The sequence below is a fragment of the Schistocerca piceifrons genome, chromosome 9 (genome assembly GCF_021461385.2).
Source record: "Schistocerca piceifrons isolate TAMUIC-IGC-003096 chromosome 9, iqSchPice1.1, whole genome shotgun sequence".
NCBI lineage: Eukaryota > Metazoa > Arthropoda > Insecta > Orthoptera > Acrididae > Schistocerca > Schistocerca piceifrons.
Window position 1 is genome coordinate 96,532,016 of NC_060146.1, and position 18,339 is coordinate 96,550,354.

At 50.9% G+C, this 18,339-nt stretch overlaps 24 non-coding genes across 24 annotated transcripts; all 24 read left to right on the forward strand.

Annotated features, from left to right (window-relative positions):
- The first annotated feature begins 265 nt into the window (after positions 1-265).
- Trnaa-ugc lies at positions 266-338 on the forward strand. The gene has a single exon. It is a non-coding gene; the product is annotated as a tRNA-Ala (tRNA).
- A 416-nt stretch (positions 339-754) lies between these two features.
- On the forward strand, positions 755-827 carry Trnaa-agc. The gene has a single exon. It is a non-coding gene; the product is annotated as a tRNA-Ala (tRNA).
- A 1,013-nt stretch (positions 828-1,840) lies between these two features.
- On the forward strand, positions 1,841-1,913 carry Trnaa-ugc. Its single transcript has one exon. It is a non-coding gene; the product is annotated as a tRNA-Ala (tRNA).
- Positions 1,914-2,329: 416 nt separating this feature from the next.
- On the forward strand, positions 2,330-2,402 carry Trnaa-agc. Its single transcript has one exon. It is a non-coding gene; the product is annotated as a tRNA-Ala (tRNA).
- A 1,013-nt stretch (positions 2,403-3,415) lies between these two features.
- Positions 3,416-3,488, forward strand: Trnaa-ugc. Its single transcript has one exon. It is a non-coding gene; the product is annotated as a tRNA-Ala (tRNA).
- Positions 3,489-3,904: 416 nt separating this feature from the next.
- Positions 3,905-3,977, forward strand: Trnaa-agc. The gene has a single exon. It is a non-coding gene; the product is annotated as a tRNA-Ala (tRNA).
- A 1,013-nt stretch (positions 3,978-4,990) lies between these two features.
- Positions 4,991-5,063, forward strand: Trnaa-ugc. Its single transcript has one exon. It is a non-coding gene; the product is annotated as a tRNA-Ala (tRNA).
- A 416-nt stretch (positions 5,064-5,479) lies between these two features.
- Trnaa-agc lies at positions 5,480-5,552 on the forward strand. The gene has a single exon. It is a non-coding gene; the product is annotated as a tRNA-Ala (tRNA).
- Positions 5,553-6,565: 1,013 nt separating this feature from the next.
- Trnaa-ugc lies at positions 6,566-6,638 on the forward strand. The gene has a single exon. It is a non-coding gene; the product is annotated as a tRNA-Ala (tRNA).
- Positions 6,639-7,054: 416 nt separating this feature from the next.
- Positions 7,055-7,127, forward strand: Trnaa-agc. The gene has a single exon. It is a non-coding gene; the product is annotated as a tRNA-Ala (tRNA).
- Positions 7,128-8,140: 1,013 nt separating this feature from the next.
- On the forward strand, positions 8,141-8,213 carry Trnaa-ugc. Its single transcript has one exon. It is a non-coding gene; the product is annotated as a tRNA-Ala (tRNA).
- Positions 8,214-8,629: 416 nt separating this feature from the next.
- On the forward strand, positions 8,630-8,702 carry Trnaa-agc. The gene has a single exon. It is a non-coding gene; the product is annotated as a tRNA-Ala (tRNA).
- Positions 8,703-9,715: 1,013 nt separating this feature from the next.
- Positions 9,716-9,788, forward strand: Trnaa-ugc. The gene has a single exon. It is a non-coding gene; the product is annotated as a tRNA-Ala (tRNA).
- Positions 9,789-10,204: 416 nt separating this feature from the next.
- On the forward strand, positions 10,205-10,277 carry Trnaa-agc. Its single transcript has one exon. It is a non-coding gene; the product is annotated as a tRNA-Ala (tRNA).
- Positions 10,278-11,290: 1,013 nt separating this feature from the next.
- Trnaa-ugc lies at positions 11,291-11,363 on the forward strand. Its single transcript has one exon. It is a non-coding gene; the product is annotated as a tRNA-Ala (tRNA).
- Positions 11,364-11,779: 416 nt separating this feature from the next.
- Positions 11,780-11,852, forward strand: Trnaa-agc. The gene has a single exon. It is a non-coding gene; the product is annotated as a tRNA-Ala (tRNA).
- Positions 11,853-12,865: 1,013 nt separating this feature from the next.
- On the forward strand, positions 12,866-12,938 carry Trnaa-ugc. Its single transcript has one exon. It is a non-coding gene; the product is annotated as a tRNA-Ala (tRNA).
- A 416-nt stretch (positions 12,939-13,354) lies between these two features.
- Positions 13,355-13,427, forward strand: Trnaa-agc. Its single transcript has one exon. It is a non-coding gene; the product is annotated as a tRNA-Ala (tRNA).
- Positions 13,428-14,440: 1,013 nt separating this feature from the next.
- Trnaa-ugc lies at positions 14,441-14,513 on the forward strand. Its single transcript has one exon. It is a non-coding gene; the product is annotated as a tRNA-Ala (tRNA).
- A 416-nt stretch (positions 14,514-14,929) lies between these two features.
- Positions 14,930-15,002, forward strand: Trnaa-agc. The gene has a single exon. It is a non-coding gene; the product is annotated as a tRNA-Ala (tRNA).
- A 1,013-nt stretch (positions 15,003-16,015) lies between these two features.
- Positions 16,016-16,088, forward strand: Trnaa-ugc. Its single transcript has one exon. It is a non-coding gene; the product is annotated as a tRNA-Ala (tRNA).
- Positions 16,089-16,504: 416 nt separating this feature from the next.
- Positions 16,505-16,577, forward strand: Trnaa-agc. The gene has a single exon. It is a non-coding gene; the product is annotated as a tRNA-Ala (tRNA).
- A 1,013-nt stretch (positions 16,578-17,590) lies between these two features.
- Positions 17,591-17,663, forward strand: Trnaa-ugc. Its single transcript has one exon. It is a non-coding gene; the product is annotated as a tRNA-Ala (tRNA).
- A 416-nt stretch (positions 17,664-18,079) lies between these two features.
- Positions 18,080-18,152, forward strand: Trnaa-agc. The gene has a single exon. It is a non-coding gene; the product is annotated as a tRNA-Ala (tRNA).
- The last annotated feature ends 187 nt before the right edge of the window (positions 18,153-18,339 follow it).

Below are 18,339 nucleotides of genomic sequence, written 5' to 3' on the forward strand. Positions count from 1 at the left end.
TGCTTGTTACCTCAGGTGCTGTGTGATTGTCGACATGGAGTGAAAACGGAGCAACTTGTGACTGTCCCTTCAATTTAAGACGTTAAAAACGGACGGAATTTGCAGTCGTAATACCAGAGCATCGAAACTACTTGGAACTCTTGCGTATATGAACGTGTCCGCGCCTTTGTACTCTGGTCCCTTCACCCCTGCAAACCAACCAACCATCGTGTCCGTGCACATAAGAGTAGCAAAGAACGGAGAACAGCGCAGCTTGGTTGTGCTTGGGGGCGTAGCTCAGTTGGTAGAGCGTTCGCTTTGCATGTGAAAGGTCCCGGGTTCAAGCCCCGGCGCCTCCATGTTTTGTGGTCAGTGCGTGGTAAGTGTTGGTCGCGGCGAGCCTAAAGGCACGCAAGATGTTGCAAAGCCAGCGTCACAGACTCGTATACTGACGTAAGGAGAGCAAGACGTAAATGTGAGGACCGGCTGTTGTCGAGGTGTCATCGAGTGCAAATCTGCCTTAGGTATAACGGCCTAACCTCAATGAAGTCTAGAGAGCGGACAACACGTTCGTCTACCTCAGAGCGTTGGCCGAACGCTATTTTCGACGTCGTGCGTGCCACTTTGATTTTGGCCAACTACGATTCGATACAGAATGCAGGAAACCTGAAAGACACCCTCACGGACACATTGAGAGTAGTGTTTGTCAGCGGAATAATGGGAGTGCAAGGGTCTGTGCCATTGATATGGCTGTATGTAGCGCAGTTCGTCAGCAGGGGGCGTAGCTCAGATGGTAGAGCGCTCGCTTAGCATGCGAGAGGTACTGGGATCGATACCCAGCGCCTCCAGAATTTTTAACACCCCAACATGCGCACACTGCCATGCAAGTGGAATAATTCACAGCCAGAAAATGTGTCAAGGCAGATACGAGCCAACGATTAGCAGCCACAATTGGCAAGCGTGCTGTAATGCGCACGAAGAACCCTCCTCCCACCACTACACTTAATTTAGAAACAGTACAAGTGTTCCCATAAGATTCTCAAACCTATGTCGCAAAGATCAGCCTTGCGCCGAATTCACAAAAATCCCACTGCACATTCCAATTCTTGACGTGCAGTCGGCTGCTACTGGTGTTGCTAGTTGTGACTGCTGATGACAGATGCCGTAGCAATCAATTCATGGAGTGACTTGTATGTTTTGCGATACTCTGTCTCTGACAAGCAAGCAGAGGTGACATAGGCGCGAACACAGGAAGCTTGCAGCCCCTCGCTGCCTGCAGACACCGAACAGCCACACTAGGAGGGCGGCCTAAGTCGTAGGCGAAATGTGCTCATTCGCTTGTGTGCGACGTCAAGCTCTAAATAAGGCTGTCACTAGCGTGAGCGTTGCGTGAGCGTCGTGTAAAGTCGGAAAAGTCGTCTGCGTGGGTGAGTGCCATGTTTGGGGAGCGTTTCGTAGTTTGCGCAGTGCAATGGAGACGCGGAAAGTTGTTGTGGCCCAGTCTTTTGCAGTTGGACGACAAGAGTGGTACACAGTAGTAAAGTGCGAGGCAGTGAGTTGGCATGAACAGTCGAGTGCACAATGGGTCTTCAGATGTGCTTGTTACCTCAGGTGCTGTGTGATTGTCGACATGGAGTGAAAACGGAGCAACTTGTGACTGTCCCTTCAATTTAAGACGTTAAAAACGGACGGAATTTGCAGTCGTAATACCAGAGCATCGAAACTACTTGGAACTCTTGCGTATATGAACGTGTCCGCGCCTTTGTACTCTGGTCCCTTCACCCCTGCAAACCAACCAACCATCGTGTCCGTGCACATAAGAGTAGCAAAGAACGGAGAACAGCGCAGCTTGGTTGTGCTTGGGGGCGTAGCTCAGTTGGTAGAGCGTTCGCTTTGCATGTGAAAGGTCCCGGGTTCAAGCCCCGGCGCCTCCATGTTTTGTGGTCAGTGCGTGGTAAGTGTTGGTCGCGGCGAGCCTAAAGGCACGCAAGATGTTGCAAAGCCAGCGTCACAGACTCGTATACTGACGTAAGGAGAGCAAGACGTAAATGTGAGGACCGGCTGTTGTCGAGGTGTCATCGAGTGCAAATCTGCCTTAGGTATAACGGCCTAACCTCAATGAAGTCTAGAGAGCGGACGACACGTTCGTCTACCTCAGAGCGTTGGCCGAACGCTATTTTCGACGTCGTGCGTGCCACTTTGATTTTGGCCAACTACGATTCGATACAGAATGCAGGAAACCTGAAAGACACCCTCACGGACACATTGAGAGTAGTGTTTGTCAGCGGAATAATGGGAGTGCAAGGGTCTGTGCCATTGATATGGCTGTATGTAGCGCAGTTCGTCAGCAGGGGGCGTAGCTCAGATGGTAGAGCGCTCGCTTAGCATGCGAGAGGTACTGGGATCGATACCCAGCGCCTCCAGAATTTTTAACACCCCAACATGCGCACACTGCCATGCAAGTGGAATAATTCACAGCCAGAAAATGTGTCAAGGCAGATACGAGCCAACGATTAGCAGCCACAATTGGCAAGCGTGCTGTAATGCGCACGAAGAACCCTCCTCCCACCACTACACTTAATTTAGAAACAGTACAAGTGTTCCCATAAGATTCTCAAACCTATGTCGCAAAGATCAGCCTTGCGCCGAATTCACAAAAATCCCACTGCACATTCCAATTCTTGACGTGCAGTCGGCTGCTACTGGTGTTGCTAGTTGTGACTGCTGATGACAGATGCCGTAGCAATCAATTCATGGAGTGACTTGTATGTTTTGCGATACTCTGTCTCTGACAAGCAAGCAGAGGTGACATAGGCGCGAACACAGGAAGCTTGCAGCCCCTCGCTGCCTGCAGACACCGAACAGCCACACTAGGAGGGCGGCCTAAGTCGTAGGCGAAATGTGCTCATTCGCTTGTGTGCGACGTCAAGCTCTAAATAAGGCTGTCACTAGCGTGAGCGTTGCGTGAGCGTCGTGTAAAGTCGGAAAAGTCGTCTGCGTGGGTGAGTGCCATGTTTGGGGAGCGTTTCGTAGTTTGCGCAGTGCAATGGAGACGCGGAAAGTTGTTGTGGCCCAGTCTTTTGCAGTTGGACGACAAGAGTGGTACACAGTAGTAAAGTGCGAGGCAGTGAGTTGGCATGAACAGTCGAGTGCACAATGGGTCTTCAGATGTGCTTGTTACCTCAGGTGCTGTGTGATTGTCGACATGGAGTGAAAACGGAGCAACTTGTGACTGTCCCTTCAATTTAAGACGTTAAAAACGGACGGAATTTGCAGTCGTAATACCAGAGCATCGAAACTACTTGGAACTCTTGCGTATATGAACGTGTCCGCGCCTTTGTACTCTGGTCCCTTCACCCCTGCAAACCAACCAACCATCGTGTCCGTGCACATAAGAGTAGCAAAGAACGGAGAACAGCGCAGCTTGGTTGTGCTTGGGGGCGTAGCTCAGTTGGTAGAGCGTTCGCTTTGCATGTGAAAGGTCCCGGGTTCAAGCCCCGGCGCCTCCATGTTTTGTGGTCAGTGCGTGGTAAGTGTTGGTCGCGGCGAGCCTAAAGGCACGCAAGATGTTGCAAAGCCAGCGTCACAGACTCGTATACTGACGTAAGGAGAGCAAGACGTAAATGTGAGGACCGGCTGTTGTCGAGGTGTCATCGAGTGCAAATCTGCCTTAGGTATAACGGCCTAACCTCAATGAAGTCTAGAGAGCGGACAACACGTTCGTCTACCTCAGAGCGTTGGCCGAACGCTATTTTCGACGTCGTGCGTGCCACTTTGATTTTGGCCAACTACGATTCGATACAGAATGCAGGAAACCTGAAAGACACCCTCACGGACACATTGAGAGTAGTGTTTGTCAGCGGAATAATGGGAGTGCAAGGGTCTGTGCCATTGATATGGCTGTATGTAGCGCAGTTCGTCAGCAGGGGGCGTAGCTCAGATGGTAGAGCGCTCGCTTAGCATGCGAGAGGTACTGGGATCGATACCCAGCGCCTCCAGAATTTTTAACACCCCAACATGCGCACACTGCCATGCAAGTGGAATAATTCACAGCCAGAAAATGTGTCAAGGCAGATACGAGCCAACGATTAGCAGCCACAATTGGCAAGCGTGCTGTAATGCGCACGAAGAACCCTCCTCCCACCACTACACTTAATTTAGAAACAGTACAAGTGTTCCCATAAGATTCTCAAACCTATGTCGCAAAGATCAGCCTTGCGCCGAATTCACAAAAATCCCACTGCACATTCCAATTCTTGACGTGCAGTCGGCTGCTACTGGTGTTGCTAGTTGTGACTGCTGATGACAGATGCCGTAGCAATCAATTCATGGAGTGACTTGTATGTTTTGCGATACTCTGTCTCTGACAAGCAAGCAGAGGTGACATAGGCGCGAACACAGGAAGCTTGCAGCCCCTCGCTGCCTGCAGACACCGAACAGCCACACTAGGAGGGCGGCCTAAGTCGTAGGCGAAATGTGCTCATTCGCTTGTGTGCGACGTCAAGCTCTAAATAAGGCTGTCACTAGCGTGAGCGTTGCGTGAGCGTCGTGTAAAGTCGGAAAAGTCGTCTGCGTGGGTGAGTGCCATGTTTGGGGAGCGTTTCGTAGTTTGCGCAGTGCAATGGAGACGCGGAAAGTTGTTGTGGCCCAGTCTTTTGCAGTTGGACGACAAGAGTGGTACACAGTAGTAAAGTGCGAGGCAGTGAGTTGGCATGAACAGTCGAGTGCACAATGGGTCTTCAGATGTGCTTGTTACCTCAGGTGCTGTGTGATTGTCGACATGGAGTGAAAACGGAGCAACTTGTGACTGTCCCTTCAATTTAAGACGTTAAAAACGGACGGAATTTGCAGTCGTAATACCAGAGCATCGAAACTACTTGGAACTCTTGCGTATATGAACGTGTCCGCGCCTTTGTACTCTGGTCCCTTCACCCCTGCAAACCAACCAACCATCGTGTCCGTGCACATAAGAGTAGCAAAGAACGGAGAACAGCGCAGCTTGGTTGTGCTTGGGGGCGTAGCTCAGTTGGTAGAGCGTTCGCTTTGCATGTGAAAGGTCCCGGGTTCAAGCCCCGGCGCCTCCATGTTTTGTGGTCAGTGCGTGGTAAGTGTTGGTCGCGGCGAGCCTAAAGGCACGCAAGATGTTGCAAAGCCAGCGTCACAGACTCGTATACTGACGTAAGGAGAGCAAGACGTAAATGTGAGGACCGGCTGTTGTCGAGGTGTCATCGAGTGCAAATCTGCCTTAGGTATAACGGCCTAACCTCAATGAAGTCTAGAGAGCGGACAACACGTTCGTCTACCTCAGAGCGTTGGCCGAACGCTATTTTCGACGTCGTGCGTGCCACTTTGATTTTGGCCAACTACGATTCGATACAGAATGCAGGAAACCTGAAAGACACCCTCACAGACACATTGAGAGTAGTGTTTGTCAGCGGAATAATGGGAGTGCAAGGGTCTGTGCCATTGATATGGCTGTATGTAGCGCAGTTCGTCAGCAGGGGGCGTAGCTCAGATGGTAGAGCGCTCGCTTAGCATGCGAGAGGTACTGGGATCGATACCCAGCGCCTCCAGAATTTTTAACACCCCAACATGCGCACACTGCCATGCAAGTGGAATAATTCACAGCCAGAAAATGTGTCAAGGCAGATACGAGCCAACGATTAGCAGCCACAATTGGCAAGCGTGCTGTAATGCGCACGAAGAACCCTCCTCCCACCACTACACTTAATTTAGAAACAGTACAAGTGTTCCCATAAGATTCTCAAACCTATGTCGCAAAGATCAGCCTTGCGCCGAATTCACAAAAATCCCACTGCACATTCCAATTCTTTACGTGCAGTCGGCTGCTACTGGTGTTGCTAGTTGTGACTGCTGATGACAGATGCCGTAGCAATCAATTCATGGAGTGAGTTGTATGTTTTGCGATACTCTGTCTCTGACAAGCAAGCAGAGGTGACATAGGCGCGAACACAGGAAGCTTGCAGCCCCTCGCTGCCTGCAGACACCGAACAGCCACACTAGGAGGGCGGCCTAAGTCGTAGGCGAAATGTGCTCATTCGCTTGTGTGCGACGTCAAGCTCTAAATAAGGCTGTCACTAGCGTGAGCGTTGCGTGAGCGTCGTGTAAAGTCGGAAAAGTCGTCTGCGTGGGTGAGTGCCATGTTTGGGGAGCGTTTCGTAGTTTGCGCAGTGCAATGGAGACGCGGAAAGTTGTTGTGGCCCAGTCTTTTGCAGTTGGACGACAAGAGTGGTACACAGTAGTAAAGTGCGAGGCAGTGAGTTGGCATGAACAGTCGAGTGCACAATGGGTCTTCAGATGTGCTTGTTACCTCAGGTGCTGTGTGATTGTCGACATGGAGTGAAAACGGAGCAACTTGTGACTGTCCCTTCAATTTAAGACGTTAAAAACGGACGGAATTTGCAGTCGTAATACCAGAGCATCGAAACTACTTGGAACTCTTGCGTATATGAACGTGTCCGCGCCTTTGTACTCTGGTCCCTTCACCCCTGCAAACCAACCAACCATCGTGTCCGTGCACATAAGAGTAGCAAAGAACGGAGAACAGCGCAGCTTGGTTGTGCTTGGGGGCGTAGCTCAGTTGGTAGAGCGTTCGCTTTGCATGTGAAAGGTCCCGGGTTCAAGCCCCGGCGCCTCCATGTTTTGTGGTCAGTGCGTGGTAAGTGTTGGTCGCGGCGAGCCTAAAGGCACGCAAGATGTTGCAAAGCCAGCGTCACAGACTCGTATACTGACGTAAGGAGAGCAAGACGTAAATGTGAGGACCGGCTGTTGTCGAGGTGTCATCGAGTGCAAATCTGCCTTAGGTATAACGGCCTAACCTCAATGAAGTCTAGAGAGCGGACAACACGTTCGTCTACCTCAGAGCGTTGGCCGAACGCTATTTTCGACGTCGTGCGTGCCACTTTGATTTTGGCCAACTACGATTCGATACAGAATGCAGGAAACCTGAAAGACACCCTCACAGACACATTGAGAGTAGTGTTTGTCAGCGGAATAATGGGAGTGCAAGGGTCTGTGCCATTGATATGGCTGTATGTAGCGCAGTTCGTCAGCAGGGGGCGTAGCTCAGATGGTAGAGCGCTCGCTTAGCATGCGAGAGGTACTGGGATCGATACCCAGCGCCTCCAGAATTTTTAACACCCCAACATGCGCACACTGCCATGCAAGTGGAATAATTCACAGCCAGAAAATGTGTCAAGGCAGATACGAGCCAACGATTAGCAGCCACAATTGGCAAGCGTGCTGTAATGCGCACGAAGAACCCTCCTCCCACCACTACACTTAATTTAGAAACAGTACAAGTGTTCCCATAAGATTCTCAAACCTATGTCGCAAAGATCAGCCTTGCGCCGAATTCACAAAAATCCCACTGCACATTCCAATTCTTTACGTGCAGTCGGCTGCTACTGGTGTTGCTAGTTGTGACTGCTGATGACAGATGCCGTAGCAATCAATTCATGGAGTGAGTTGTATGTTTTGCGATACTCTGTCTCTGACAAGCAAGCAGAGGTGACATAGGCGCGAACACAGGAAGCTTGCAGCCCCTCGCTGCCTGCAGACACCGAACAGCCACACTAGGAGGGCGGCCTAAGTCGTAGGCGAAATGTGCTCATTCGCTTGTGTGCGACGTCAAGCTCTAAATAAGGCTGTCACTAGCGTGAGCGTTGCGTGAGCGTCGTGTAAAGTCGGAAAAGGTGTCTGCGTGGGTGAGTGCCATGTTTGGGGAGCGTTTCGTAGTTTGCGCAGTGCAATGGAGACGCGGAAAGTTGTTGTGGCCCAGTCTTTTGCAGTTGGACGACAAGAGTGGTACACAGTAGTAAAGTGCGAGGCAGTGAGTTGGCATGAACAGTCGAGTGCACAATGGGTCTTCAGATGTGCTTGTTACCTCAGGTGCTGTGTGATTGTCGACATGGAGTGAAAACGGAGCAACTTGTGACTGTCCCTTCAATTTAAGACGTTAAAAACGGACGGAATTTGCAGTCGTAATACCAGAGCATCGAAACTACTTGGAACTCTTGCGTATATGAACGTGTCCGCGCCTTTGTACTCTGGTCCCTTCACCCCTGCAAACCAACCAACCATCGTGTCCGTGCACATAAGAGTAGCAAAGAACGGAGAACAGCGCAGCTTGGTTGTGCTTGGGGGCGTAGCTCAGTTGGTAGAGCGTTCGCTTTGCATGTGAAAGGTCCCGGGTTCAAGCCCCGGCGCCTCCATGTTTTGTGGTCAGTGCGTGGTAAGTGTTGGTCGCGGCGAGCCTAAAGGCACGCAAGATGTTGCAAAGCCAGCGTCACAGACTCGTATACTGACGTAAGGAGAGCAAGACGTAAATGTGAGGACCGGCTGTTGTCGAGGTGTCATCGAGTGCAAATCTGCCTTAGGTATAACGGCCTAACCTCAATGAAGTCTAGAGAGCGGACAACACGTTCGTCTACCTCAGAGCGTTGGCCGAACGCTATTTTCGACGTCGTGCGTGCCACTTTGATTTTGGCCAACTACGATTCGATACAGAATGCAGGAAACCTGAAAGACACCCTCACGGACACATTGAGAGTAGTGTTTGTCAGCGGAATAATGGGAGTGCAAGGGTCTGTGCCATTGATATGGCTGTATGTAGCGCAGTTCGTCAGCAGGGGGCGTAGCTCAGATGGTAGAGCGCTCGCTTAGCATGCGAGAGGTACTGGGATCGATACCCAGCGCCTCCAGAATTTTTAACACCCCAACATGCGCACACTGCCATGCAAGTGGAATAATTCACAGCCAGAAAATGTGTCAAGGCAGATACGAGCCAACGATTAGCAGCCACAATTGGCAAGCGTGCTGTAATGCGCACGAAGAACCCTCCTCCCACCACTACACTTAATTTAGAAACAGTACAAGTGTTCCCATAAGATTCTCAAACCTATGTCGCAAAGATCAGCCTTGCGCCGAATTCACAAAAATCCCACTGCACATTCCAATTCTTTACGTGCAGTCGGCTGCTACTGGTGTTGCTAGTTGTGACTGCTGATGACAGATGCCGTAGCAATCAATTCATGGAGTGAGTTGTATGTTTTGCGATACTCTGTCTCTGACAAGCAAGCAGAGGTGACATAGGCGCGAACACAGGAAGCTTGCAGCCCCTCGCTGCCTGCAGACACCGAACAGCCACACTAGGAGGGCGGCCTAAGTCGTAGGCGAAATGTGCTCATTCGCTTGTGTGCGACGTCAAGCTCTAAATAAGGCTGTCACTAGCGTGAGCGTTGCGTGAGCGTCGTGTAAAGTCGGAAAAGTCGTCTGCGTGGGTGAGTGCCATGTTTGGGGAGCGTTTCGTAGTTTGCGCAGTGCAATGGAGACGCGGAAAGTTGTTGTGGCCCAGTCTTTTGCAGTTGGACGACAAGAGTGGTACACAGTAGTAAAGTGCGAGGCAGTGAGTTGGCATGAACAGTCGAGTGCACAATGGGTCTTCAGATGTGCTTGTTACCTCAGGTGCTGTGTGATTGTCGACATGGAGTGAAAACGGAGCAACTTGTGACTGTCCCTTCAATTTAAGACGTTAAAAACGGACGGAATTTGCAGTCGTAATACCAGAGCATCGAAACTACTTGGAACTCTTGCGTATATGAACGTGTCCGCGCCTTTGTACTCTGGTCCCTTCACCCCTGCAAACCAACCAACCATCGTGTCCGTGCACATAAGAGTAGCAAAGAACGGAGAACAGCGCAGCTTGGTTGTGCTTGGGGGCGTAGCTCAGTTGGTAGAGCGTTCGCTTTGCATGTGAAAGGTCCCGGGTTCAAGCCCCGGCGCCTCCATGTTTTGTGGTCAGTGCGTGGTAAGTGTTGGTCGCGGCGAGCCTAAAGGCACGCAAGATGTTGCAAAGCCAGCGTCACAGACTCGTATACTGACGTAAGGAGAGCAAGACGTAAATGTGAGGACCGGCTGTTGTCGAGGTGTCATCGAGTGCAAATCTGCCTTAGGTATAACGGCCTAACCTCAATGAAGTCTAGAGAGCGGACAACACGTTCGTCTACCTCAGAGCGTTGGCCGAACGCTATTTTCGACGTCGTGCGTGCCACTTTGATTTTGGCCAACTACGATTCGATACAGAATGCAGGAAACCTGAAAGACACCCTCACGGACACATTGAGAGTAGTGTTTGTCAGCGGAATAATGGGAGTGCAAGGGTCTGTGCCATTGATATGGCTGTATGTAGCGCAGTTCGTCAGCAGGGGGCGTAGCTCAGATGGTAGAGCGCTCGCTTAGCATGCGAGAGGTACTGGGATCGATACCCAGCGCCTCCAGAATTTTTAACACCCCAACATGCGCACACTGCCATGCAAGTGGAATAATTCACAGCCAGAAAATGTGTCAAGGCAGATACGAGCCAACGATTAGCAGCCACAATTGGCAAGCGTGCTGTAATGCGCACGAAGAACCCTCCTCCCACCACTACACTTAATTTAGAAACAGTACAAGTGTTCCCATAAGATTCTCAAACCTATGTCGCAAAGATCAGCCTTGCGCCGAATTCACAAAAATCCCACTGCACATTCCAATTCTTTACGTGCAGTCGGCTGCTACTGGTGTTGCTAGTTGTGACTGCTGATGACAGATGCCGTAGCAATCAATTCATGGAGTGAGTTGTATGTTTTGCGATACTCTGTCTCTGACAAGCAAGCAGAGGTGACATAGGCGCGAACACAGGAAGCTTGCAGCCCCTCGCTGCCTGCAGACACCGAACAGCCACACTAGGAGGGCGGCCTAAGTCGTAGGCGAAATGTGCTCATTCGCTTGTGTGCGACGTCAAGCTCTAAATAAGGCTGTCACTAGCGTGAGCGTTGCGTGAGCGTCGTGTAAAGTCGGAAAAGTCGTCTGCGTGGGTGAGTGCCATGTTTGGGGAGCGTTTCGTAGTTTGCGCAGTGCAATGGAGACGCGGAAAGTTGTTGTGGCCCAGTCTTTTGCAGTTGGACGACAAGAGTGGTACACAGTAGTAAAGTGCGAGGCAGTGAGTTGGCATGAACAGTCGAGTGCACAATGGGTCTTCAGATGTGCTTGTTACCTCAGGTGCTGTGTGATTGTCGACATGGAGTGAAAACGGAGCAACTTGTGACTGTCCCTTCAATTTAAGACGTTAAAAACGGACGGAATTTGCAGTCGTAATACCAGAGCATCGAAACTACTTGGAACTCTTGCGTATATGAACGTGTCCGCGCCTTTGTACTCTGGTCCCTTCACCCCTGCAAACCAACCAACCATCGTGTCCGTGCACATAAGAGTAGCAAAGAACGGAGAACAGCGCAGCTTGGTTGTGCTTGGGGGCGTAGCTCAGTTGGTAGAGCGTTCGCTTTGCATGTGAAAGGTCCCGGGTTCAAGCCCCGGCGCCTCCATGTTTTGTGGTCAGTGCGTGGTAAGTGTTGGTCGCGGCGAGCCTAAAGGCACGCAAGATGTTGCAAAGCCAGCGTCACAGACTCGTATACTGACGTAAGGAGAGCAAGACGTAAATGTGAGGACCGGCTGTTGTCGAGGTGTCATCGAGTGCAAATCTGCCTTAGGTATAACGGCCTAACCTCAATGAAGTCTAGAGAGCGGACAACACGTTCGTCTACCTCAGAGCGTTGGCCGAACGCTATTTTCGACGTCGTGCGTGCCACTTTGATTTTGGCCAACTACGATTCGATACAGAATGCAGGAAACCTGAAAGACACCCTCACGGACACATTGAGAGTAGTGTTTGTCAGCGGAATAATGGGAGTGCAAGGGTCTGTGCCATTGATATGGCTGTATGTAGCGCAGTTCGTCAGCAGGGGGCGTAGCTCAGATGGTAGAGCGCTCGCTTAGCATGCGAGAGGTACTGGGATCGATACCCAGCGCCTCCAGAATTTTTAACACCCCAACATGCGCACACTGCCATGCAAGTGGAATAATTCACAGCCAGAAAATGTGTCAAGGCAGATACGAGCCAACGATTAGCAGCCACAATTGGCAAGCGTGCTGTAATGCGCACGAAGAACCCTCCTCCCACCACTACACTTAATTTAGAAACAGTACAAGTGTTCCCATAAGATTCTCAAACCTATGTCGCAAAGATCAGCCTTGCGCCGAATTCACAAAAATCCCACTGCACATTCCAATTCTTGACGTGCAGTCGGCTGCTACTGGTGTTGCTAGTTGTGACTGCTGATGACAGATGCCGTAGCAATCAATTCATGGAGTGAGTTGTATGTTTTGCGATACTCTGTCTCTGACAAGCAAGCAGAGGTGACATAGGCGCGAACACAGGAAGCTTGCAGCCCCTCGCTGCCTGCAGACACCGAACAGCCACACTAGGAGGGCGGCCTAAGTCGTAGGCGAAATGTGCTCATTCGCTTGTGTGCGACGTCAAGCTCTAAATAAGGCTGTCACTAGCGTGAGCGTTGCGTGAGCGTCGTGTAAAGTCGGAAAAGTCGTCTGCGTGGGTGAGTGCCATGTTTGGGGAGCGTTTCGTAGTTTGCGCAGTGCAATGGAGACGCGGAAAGTTGTTGTGGCCCAGTCTTTTGCAGTTGGACGACAAGAGTGGTACACAGTAGTAAAGTGCGAGGCAGTGAGTTGGCATGAACAGTCGAGTGCACAATGGGTCTTCAGATGTGCTTGTTACCTCAGGTGCTGTGTGATTGTCGACATGGAGTGAAAACGGAGCAACTTGTGACTGTCCCTTCAATTTAAGACGTTAAAAACGGACGGAATTTGCAGTCGTAATACCAGAGCATCGAAACTACTTGGAACTCTTGCGTATATGAACGTGTCCGCGCCTTTGTACTCTGGTCCCTTCACCCCTGCAAACCAACCAACCATCGTGTCCGTGCACATAAGAGTAGCAAAGAACGGAGAACAGCGCAGCTTGGTTGTGCTTGGGGGCGTAGCTCAGTTGGTAGAGCGTTCGCTTTGCATGTGAAAGGTCCCGGGTTCAAGCCCCGGCGCCTCCATGTTTTGTGGTCAGTGCGTGGTAAGTGTTGGTCGCGGCGAGCCTAAAGGCACGCAAGATGTTGCAAAGCCAGCGTCACAGACTCGTATACTGACGTAAGGAGAGCAAGACGTAAATGTGAGGACCGGCTGTTGTCGAGGTGTCATCGAGTGCAAATCTGCCTTAGGTATAACGGCCTAACCTCAATGAAGTCTAGAGAGCGGACAACACGTTCGTCTACCTCAGAGCGTTGGCCGAACGCTATTTTCGACGTCGTGCGTGCCACTTTGATTTTGGCCAACTACGATTCGATACAGAATGCAGGAAACCTGAAAGACACCCTCACGGACACATTGAGAGTAGTGTTTGTCAGCGGAATAATGGGAGTGCAAGGGTCTGTGCCATTGATATGGCTGTATGTAGCGCAGTTCGTCAGCAGGGGGCGTAGCTCAGATGGTAGAGCGCTCGCTTAGCATGCGAGAGGTACTGGGATCGATACCCAGCGCCTCCAGAATTTTTAACACCCCAACATGCGCACACTGCCATGCAAGTGGAATAATTCACAGCCAGAAAATGTGTCAAGGCAGATACGAGCCAACGATTAGCAGCCACAATTGGCAAGCGTGCTGTAATGCGCACGAAGAACCCTCCTCCCACCACTACACTTAATTTAGAAACAGTACAAGTGTTCCCATAAGATTCTCAAACCTATGTCGCAAAGATCAGCCTTGCGCCGAATTCACAAAAATCCCACTGCACATTCCAATTCTTTACGTGCAGTCGGCTGCTACTGGTGTTGCTAGTTGTGACTGCTGATGACAGATGCCGTAGCAATCAATTCATGGAGTGAGTTGTATGTTTTGCGATACTCTGTCTCTGACAAGCAAGCAGAGGTGACATAGGCGCGAACACAGGAAGCTTGCAGCCCCTCGCTGCCTGCAGACACCGAACAGCCACACTAGGAGGGCGGCCTAAGTCGTAGGCGAAATGTGCTCATTCGCTTGTGTGCGACGTCAAGCTCTAAATAAGGCTGTCACTAGCGTGAGCGTTGCGTGAGCGTCGTGTAAAGTCGGAAAAGTCGTCTGCGTGGGTGAGTGCCATGTTTGGGGAGCGTTTCGTAGTTTGCGCAGTGCAATGGAGACGCGGAAAGTTGTTGTGGCCCAGTCTTTTGCAGTTGGACGACAAGAGTGGTACACAGTAGTAAAGTGCGAGGCAGTGAGTTGGCATGAACAGTCGAGTGCACAATGGGTCTTCAGATGTGCTTGTTACCTCAGGTGCTGTGTGATTGTCGACATGGAGTGAAAACGGAGCAACTTGTGACTGTCCCTTCAATTTAAGACGTTAAAAACGGACGGAATTTGCAGTCGTAATACCAGAGCATCGAAACTACTTGGAACTCTTGCGTATATGAACGTGTCCGCGCCTTTGTACTCTGGTCCCTTCACCCCTGCAAACCAACCAACCATCGTGTCCGTGCACATAAGAGTAGCAAAGAACGGAGAACAGCGCAGCTTGGTTGTGCTTGGGGGCGTAGCTCAGTTGGTAGAGCGTTCGCTTTGCATGTGAAAGGTCCCGGGTTCAAGCCCCGGCGCCTCCATGTTTTGTGGTCAGTGCGTGGTAAGTGTTGGTCGCGGCGAGCCTAAAGGCACGCAAGATGTTGCAAAGCCAGCGTCACAGACTCGTATACTGACGTAAGGAGAGCAAGACGTAAATGTGAGGACCGGCTGTTGTCGAGGTGTCATCGAGTGCAAATCTGCCTTAGGTATAACGGTCTAACCTCAATGAAGTCTAGAGAGCGGACAACACGTTCGTCTACCTCAGAGCGTTGGCCGAACGCTATTTTCGACGTCGTGCGTGCCACTTTGATTTTGGCCAACTACGATTCGATACAGAATGCAGGAAACCTGAAAGACACCCTCACAGACACATTGAGAGTAGTGTTTGTCAGCGGAATAATGGGAGTGCAAGGGTCTGTGCCATTGATATGGCTGTATGTAGCGCAGTTCGTCAGCAGGGGGCGTAGCTCAGATGGTAGAGCGCTCGCTTAGCATGCGAGAGGTACTGGGATCGATACCCAGCGCCTCCAGAATTTTTAACACCCCAACATGCGCACACTGCCATGCAAGTGGAATAATTCACAGCCAGAAAATGTGTCAAGGCAGATACGAGCCAACGATTAGCAGCCACAATTGGCAAGCGTGCTGTAATGCGCACGAAGAACCCTCCTCCCACCACTACACTTAATTTAGAAACAGTACAAGTGTTCCCATAAGATTCTCAAACCTATGTCGCAAAGATCAGCCTTGCGCCGAATTCACAAAAATCCCACTGCACATTCCAATTCTTTACGTGCAGTCGGCTGCTACTGGTGTTGCTAGTTGTGACTGCTGATGACAGATGCCGTAGCAATCAATTCATGGAGTGAGTTGTATGTTTTGCGATACTCTGTCTCTGACAAGCAAGCAGAGGTGACATAGGCGCGAACACAGGAAGCTTGCAGCCCCTCGCTGCCTGCAGACACCGAACAGCCACACTAGGAGGGCGGCCTAAGTCGTAGGCGAAATGTGCTCATTCGCTTGTGTGCGACGTCAAGCTCTAAATAAGGCTGTCACTAGCGTGAGCGTTGCGTGAGCGTCGTGTAAAGTCGGAAAAGTCGTCTGCGTGGGTGAGTGCCATGTTTGGGGAGCGTTTCGTAGTTTGCGCAGTGCAATGGAGACGCGGAAAGTTGTTGTGGCCCAGTCTTTTGCAGTTGGACGACAAGAGTGGTACACAGTAGTAAAGTGCGAGGCAGTGAGTTGGCATGAACAGTCGAGTGCACAATGGGTCTTCAGATGTGCTTGTTACCTCAGGTGCTGTGTGATTGTCGACATGGAGTGAAAACGGAGCAACTTGTGACTGTCCCTTCAATTTAAGACGTTAAAAACGGACGGAATTTGCAGTCGTAATACCAGAGCATCGAAACTACTTGGAACTCTTGCGTATATGAACGTGTCCGCGCCTTTGTACTCTGGTCCCTTCACCCCTGCAAACCAACCAACCATCGTGTCCGTGCACATAAGAGTAGCAAAGAACGGAGAACAGCGCAGCTTGGTTGTGCTTGGGGGCGTAGCTCAGTTGGTAGAGCGTTCGCTTTGCATGTGAAAGGTCCCGGGTTCAAGCCCCGGCGCCTCCATGTTTTGTGGTCAGTGCGTGGTAAGTGTTGGTCGCGGCGAGCCTAAAGGCACGCAAGATGTTGCAAAGCCAGCGTCACAGACTCGTATACTGACGTAAGGAGAGCAAGACGTAAATGTGAGGACCGGCTGTTGTCGAGGTGTCATCGAGTGCAAATCTGCCTTAGGTATAACGGCCTAACCTCAATGAAGTCTAGAGAGCGGACAACACGTTCGTCTACCTCAGAGCGTTGGCCGAACGCTATTTTCGACGTCGTGCGTGCCACTTTGATTTTGGCCAACTACGATTCGATACAGAATGCAGGAAACCTGAAAGACACCCTCACGGACACATTGAGAGTAGTGTTTGTCAGCGGAATAATGGGAGTGCAAGGGTCTGTGCCATTGATATGGCTGTATGTAGCGCAGTTCGTCAGCAGGGGGCGTAGCTCAGATGGTAGAGCGCTCGCTTAGCATGCGAGAGGTACTGGGATCGATACCCAGCGCCTCCAGAATTTTTAACACCCCAACATGCGCACACTGCCATGCAAGTGGAATAATTCACAGCCAGAAAATGTGTCAAGGCAGATACGAGCCAACGATTAGCAGCCACAATTGGCAAGCGTGCTGTAATGCGCACGAAGAACCCTCCTCCCACCACTACACTTAATTTAGAAACAGTACAAGTGTTCCCATAAGATTCTCAAACCTATGTCGCAAAGATCAGCCTTGCGCCGAATTCACAAAAATCCCACTGCACATTCCAATTCTTGACGTGCAGTCGGCTGCTACTGGTGTTGCTAGTTGTGACTGCTGATGACAGATGCCGTAGCAATCAATTCATGGAGTGACTTGTATGTTTTGCGATACTCTGTCTCTGACAAGCAAGCAGAGGTGACATAGGCGCGAACACAGGAAGCTTGCAGCCCCTCGCTGCCTGCAGACACCGAACAGCCACACTAGGAGGGCGGCCTAAGTCGTAGGCGAAATGTGCTCATTCGCTTGTGTGCGACGTCAAGCTCTAAATAAGGCTGTCACTAGCGTGAGCGTTGCGTGAGCGTCGTGTAAAGTCGGAAAAGTCGTCTGCGTGGGTGAGTGCCATGTTTGGGGAGCGTTTCGTAGTTTGCGCAGTGCAATGGAGACGCGGAAAGTTGTTGTGGCCCAGTCTTTTGCAGTTGGACGACAAGAGTGGTACACAGTAGTAAAGTGCGAGGCAGTGAGTTGGCATGAACAGTCGAGTGCACAATGGGTCTTCAGATGTGCTTGTTACCTCAGGTGCTGTGTGATTGTCGACATGGAGTGAAAACGGAGCAACTTGTGACTGTCCCTTCAATTTAAGACGTTAAAAACGGACGGAATTTGCAGTCGTAATACCAGAGCATCGAAACTACTTGGAACTCTTGCGTATATGAACGTGTCCGCGCCTTTGTACTCTGGTCCCTTCACCCCTGCAAACCAACCAACCATCGTGTCCGTGCACATAAGAGTAGCAAAGAACGGAGAACAGCGCAGCTTGGTTGTGCTTGGGGGCGTAGCTCAGTTGGTAGAGCGTTCGCTTTGCATGTGAAAGGTCCCGGGTTCAAGCCCCGGCGCCTCCATGTTTTGTGGTCAGTGCGTGGTAAGTGTTGGTCGCGGCGAGCCTAAAGGCACGCAAGATGTTGCAAAGCCAGCGTCACAGACTCGTATACTGACGTAAGGAGAGCAAGACGTAAATGTGAGGACCGGCTGTTGTCGAGGTGTCATCGAGTGCAAATCTGCCTTAGGTATAACGGTCTAACCTCAATGAAGTCTAGAGAGCGGACAACACGTTCGTCTACCTCAGAGCGTTGGCCGAACGCTATTTTCGACGTCGTGCGTGCCACTTTGATTTTGGCCAACTACGATTCGATACAGAATGCAGGAAACCTGAAAGACACCCTCACAGACACATTGAGAGTAGTGTTTGTCAGCGGAATAATGGGAGTGCAAGGGTCTGTGCCATTGATATGGCTGTATGTAGCGCAGTTCGTCAGCAGGGGGCGTAGCTCAGATGGTAGAGCGCTCGCTTAGCATGCGAGAGGTACTGGGATCGATACCCAGCGCCTCCAGAATTTTTAACACCCCAACATGCGCACACTGCCATGCAAGTGGAATAATTCACAGCCAGAAAATGTGTCAAGGCAGATACGAGCCAACGATTAGCAGCCACAATTGGCAAGCGTGCTGTAATGCGCACGAAGAACCCTCCTCCCACCACTACACTTAATTTAGAAACAGTACAAGTGTTCCCATAAG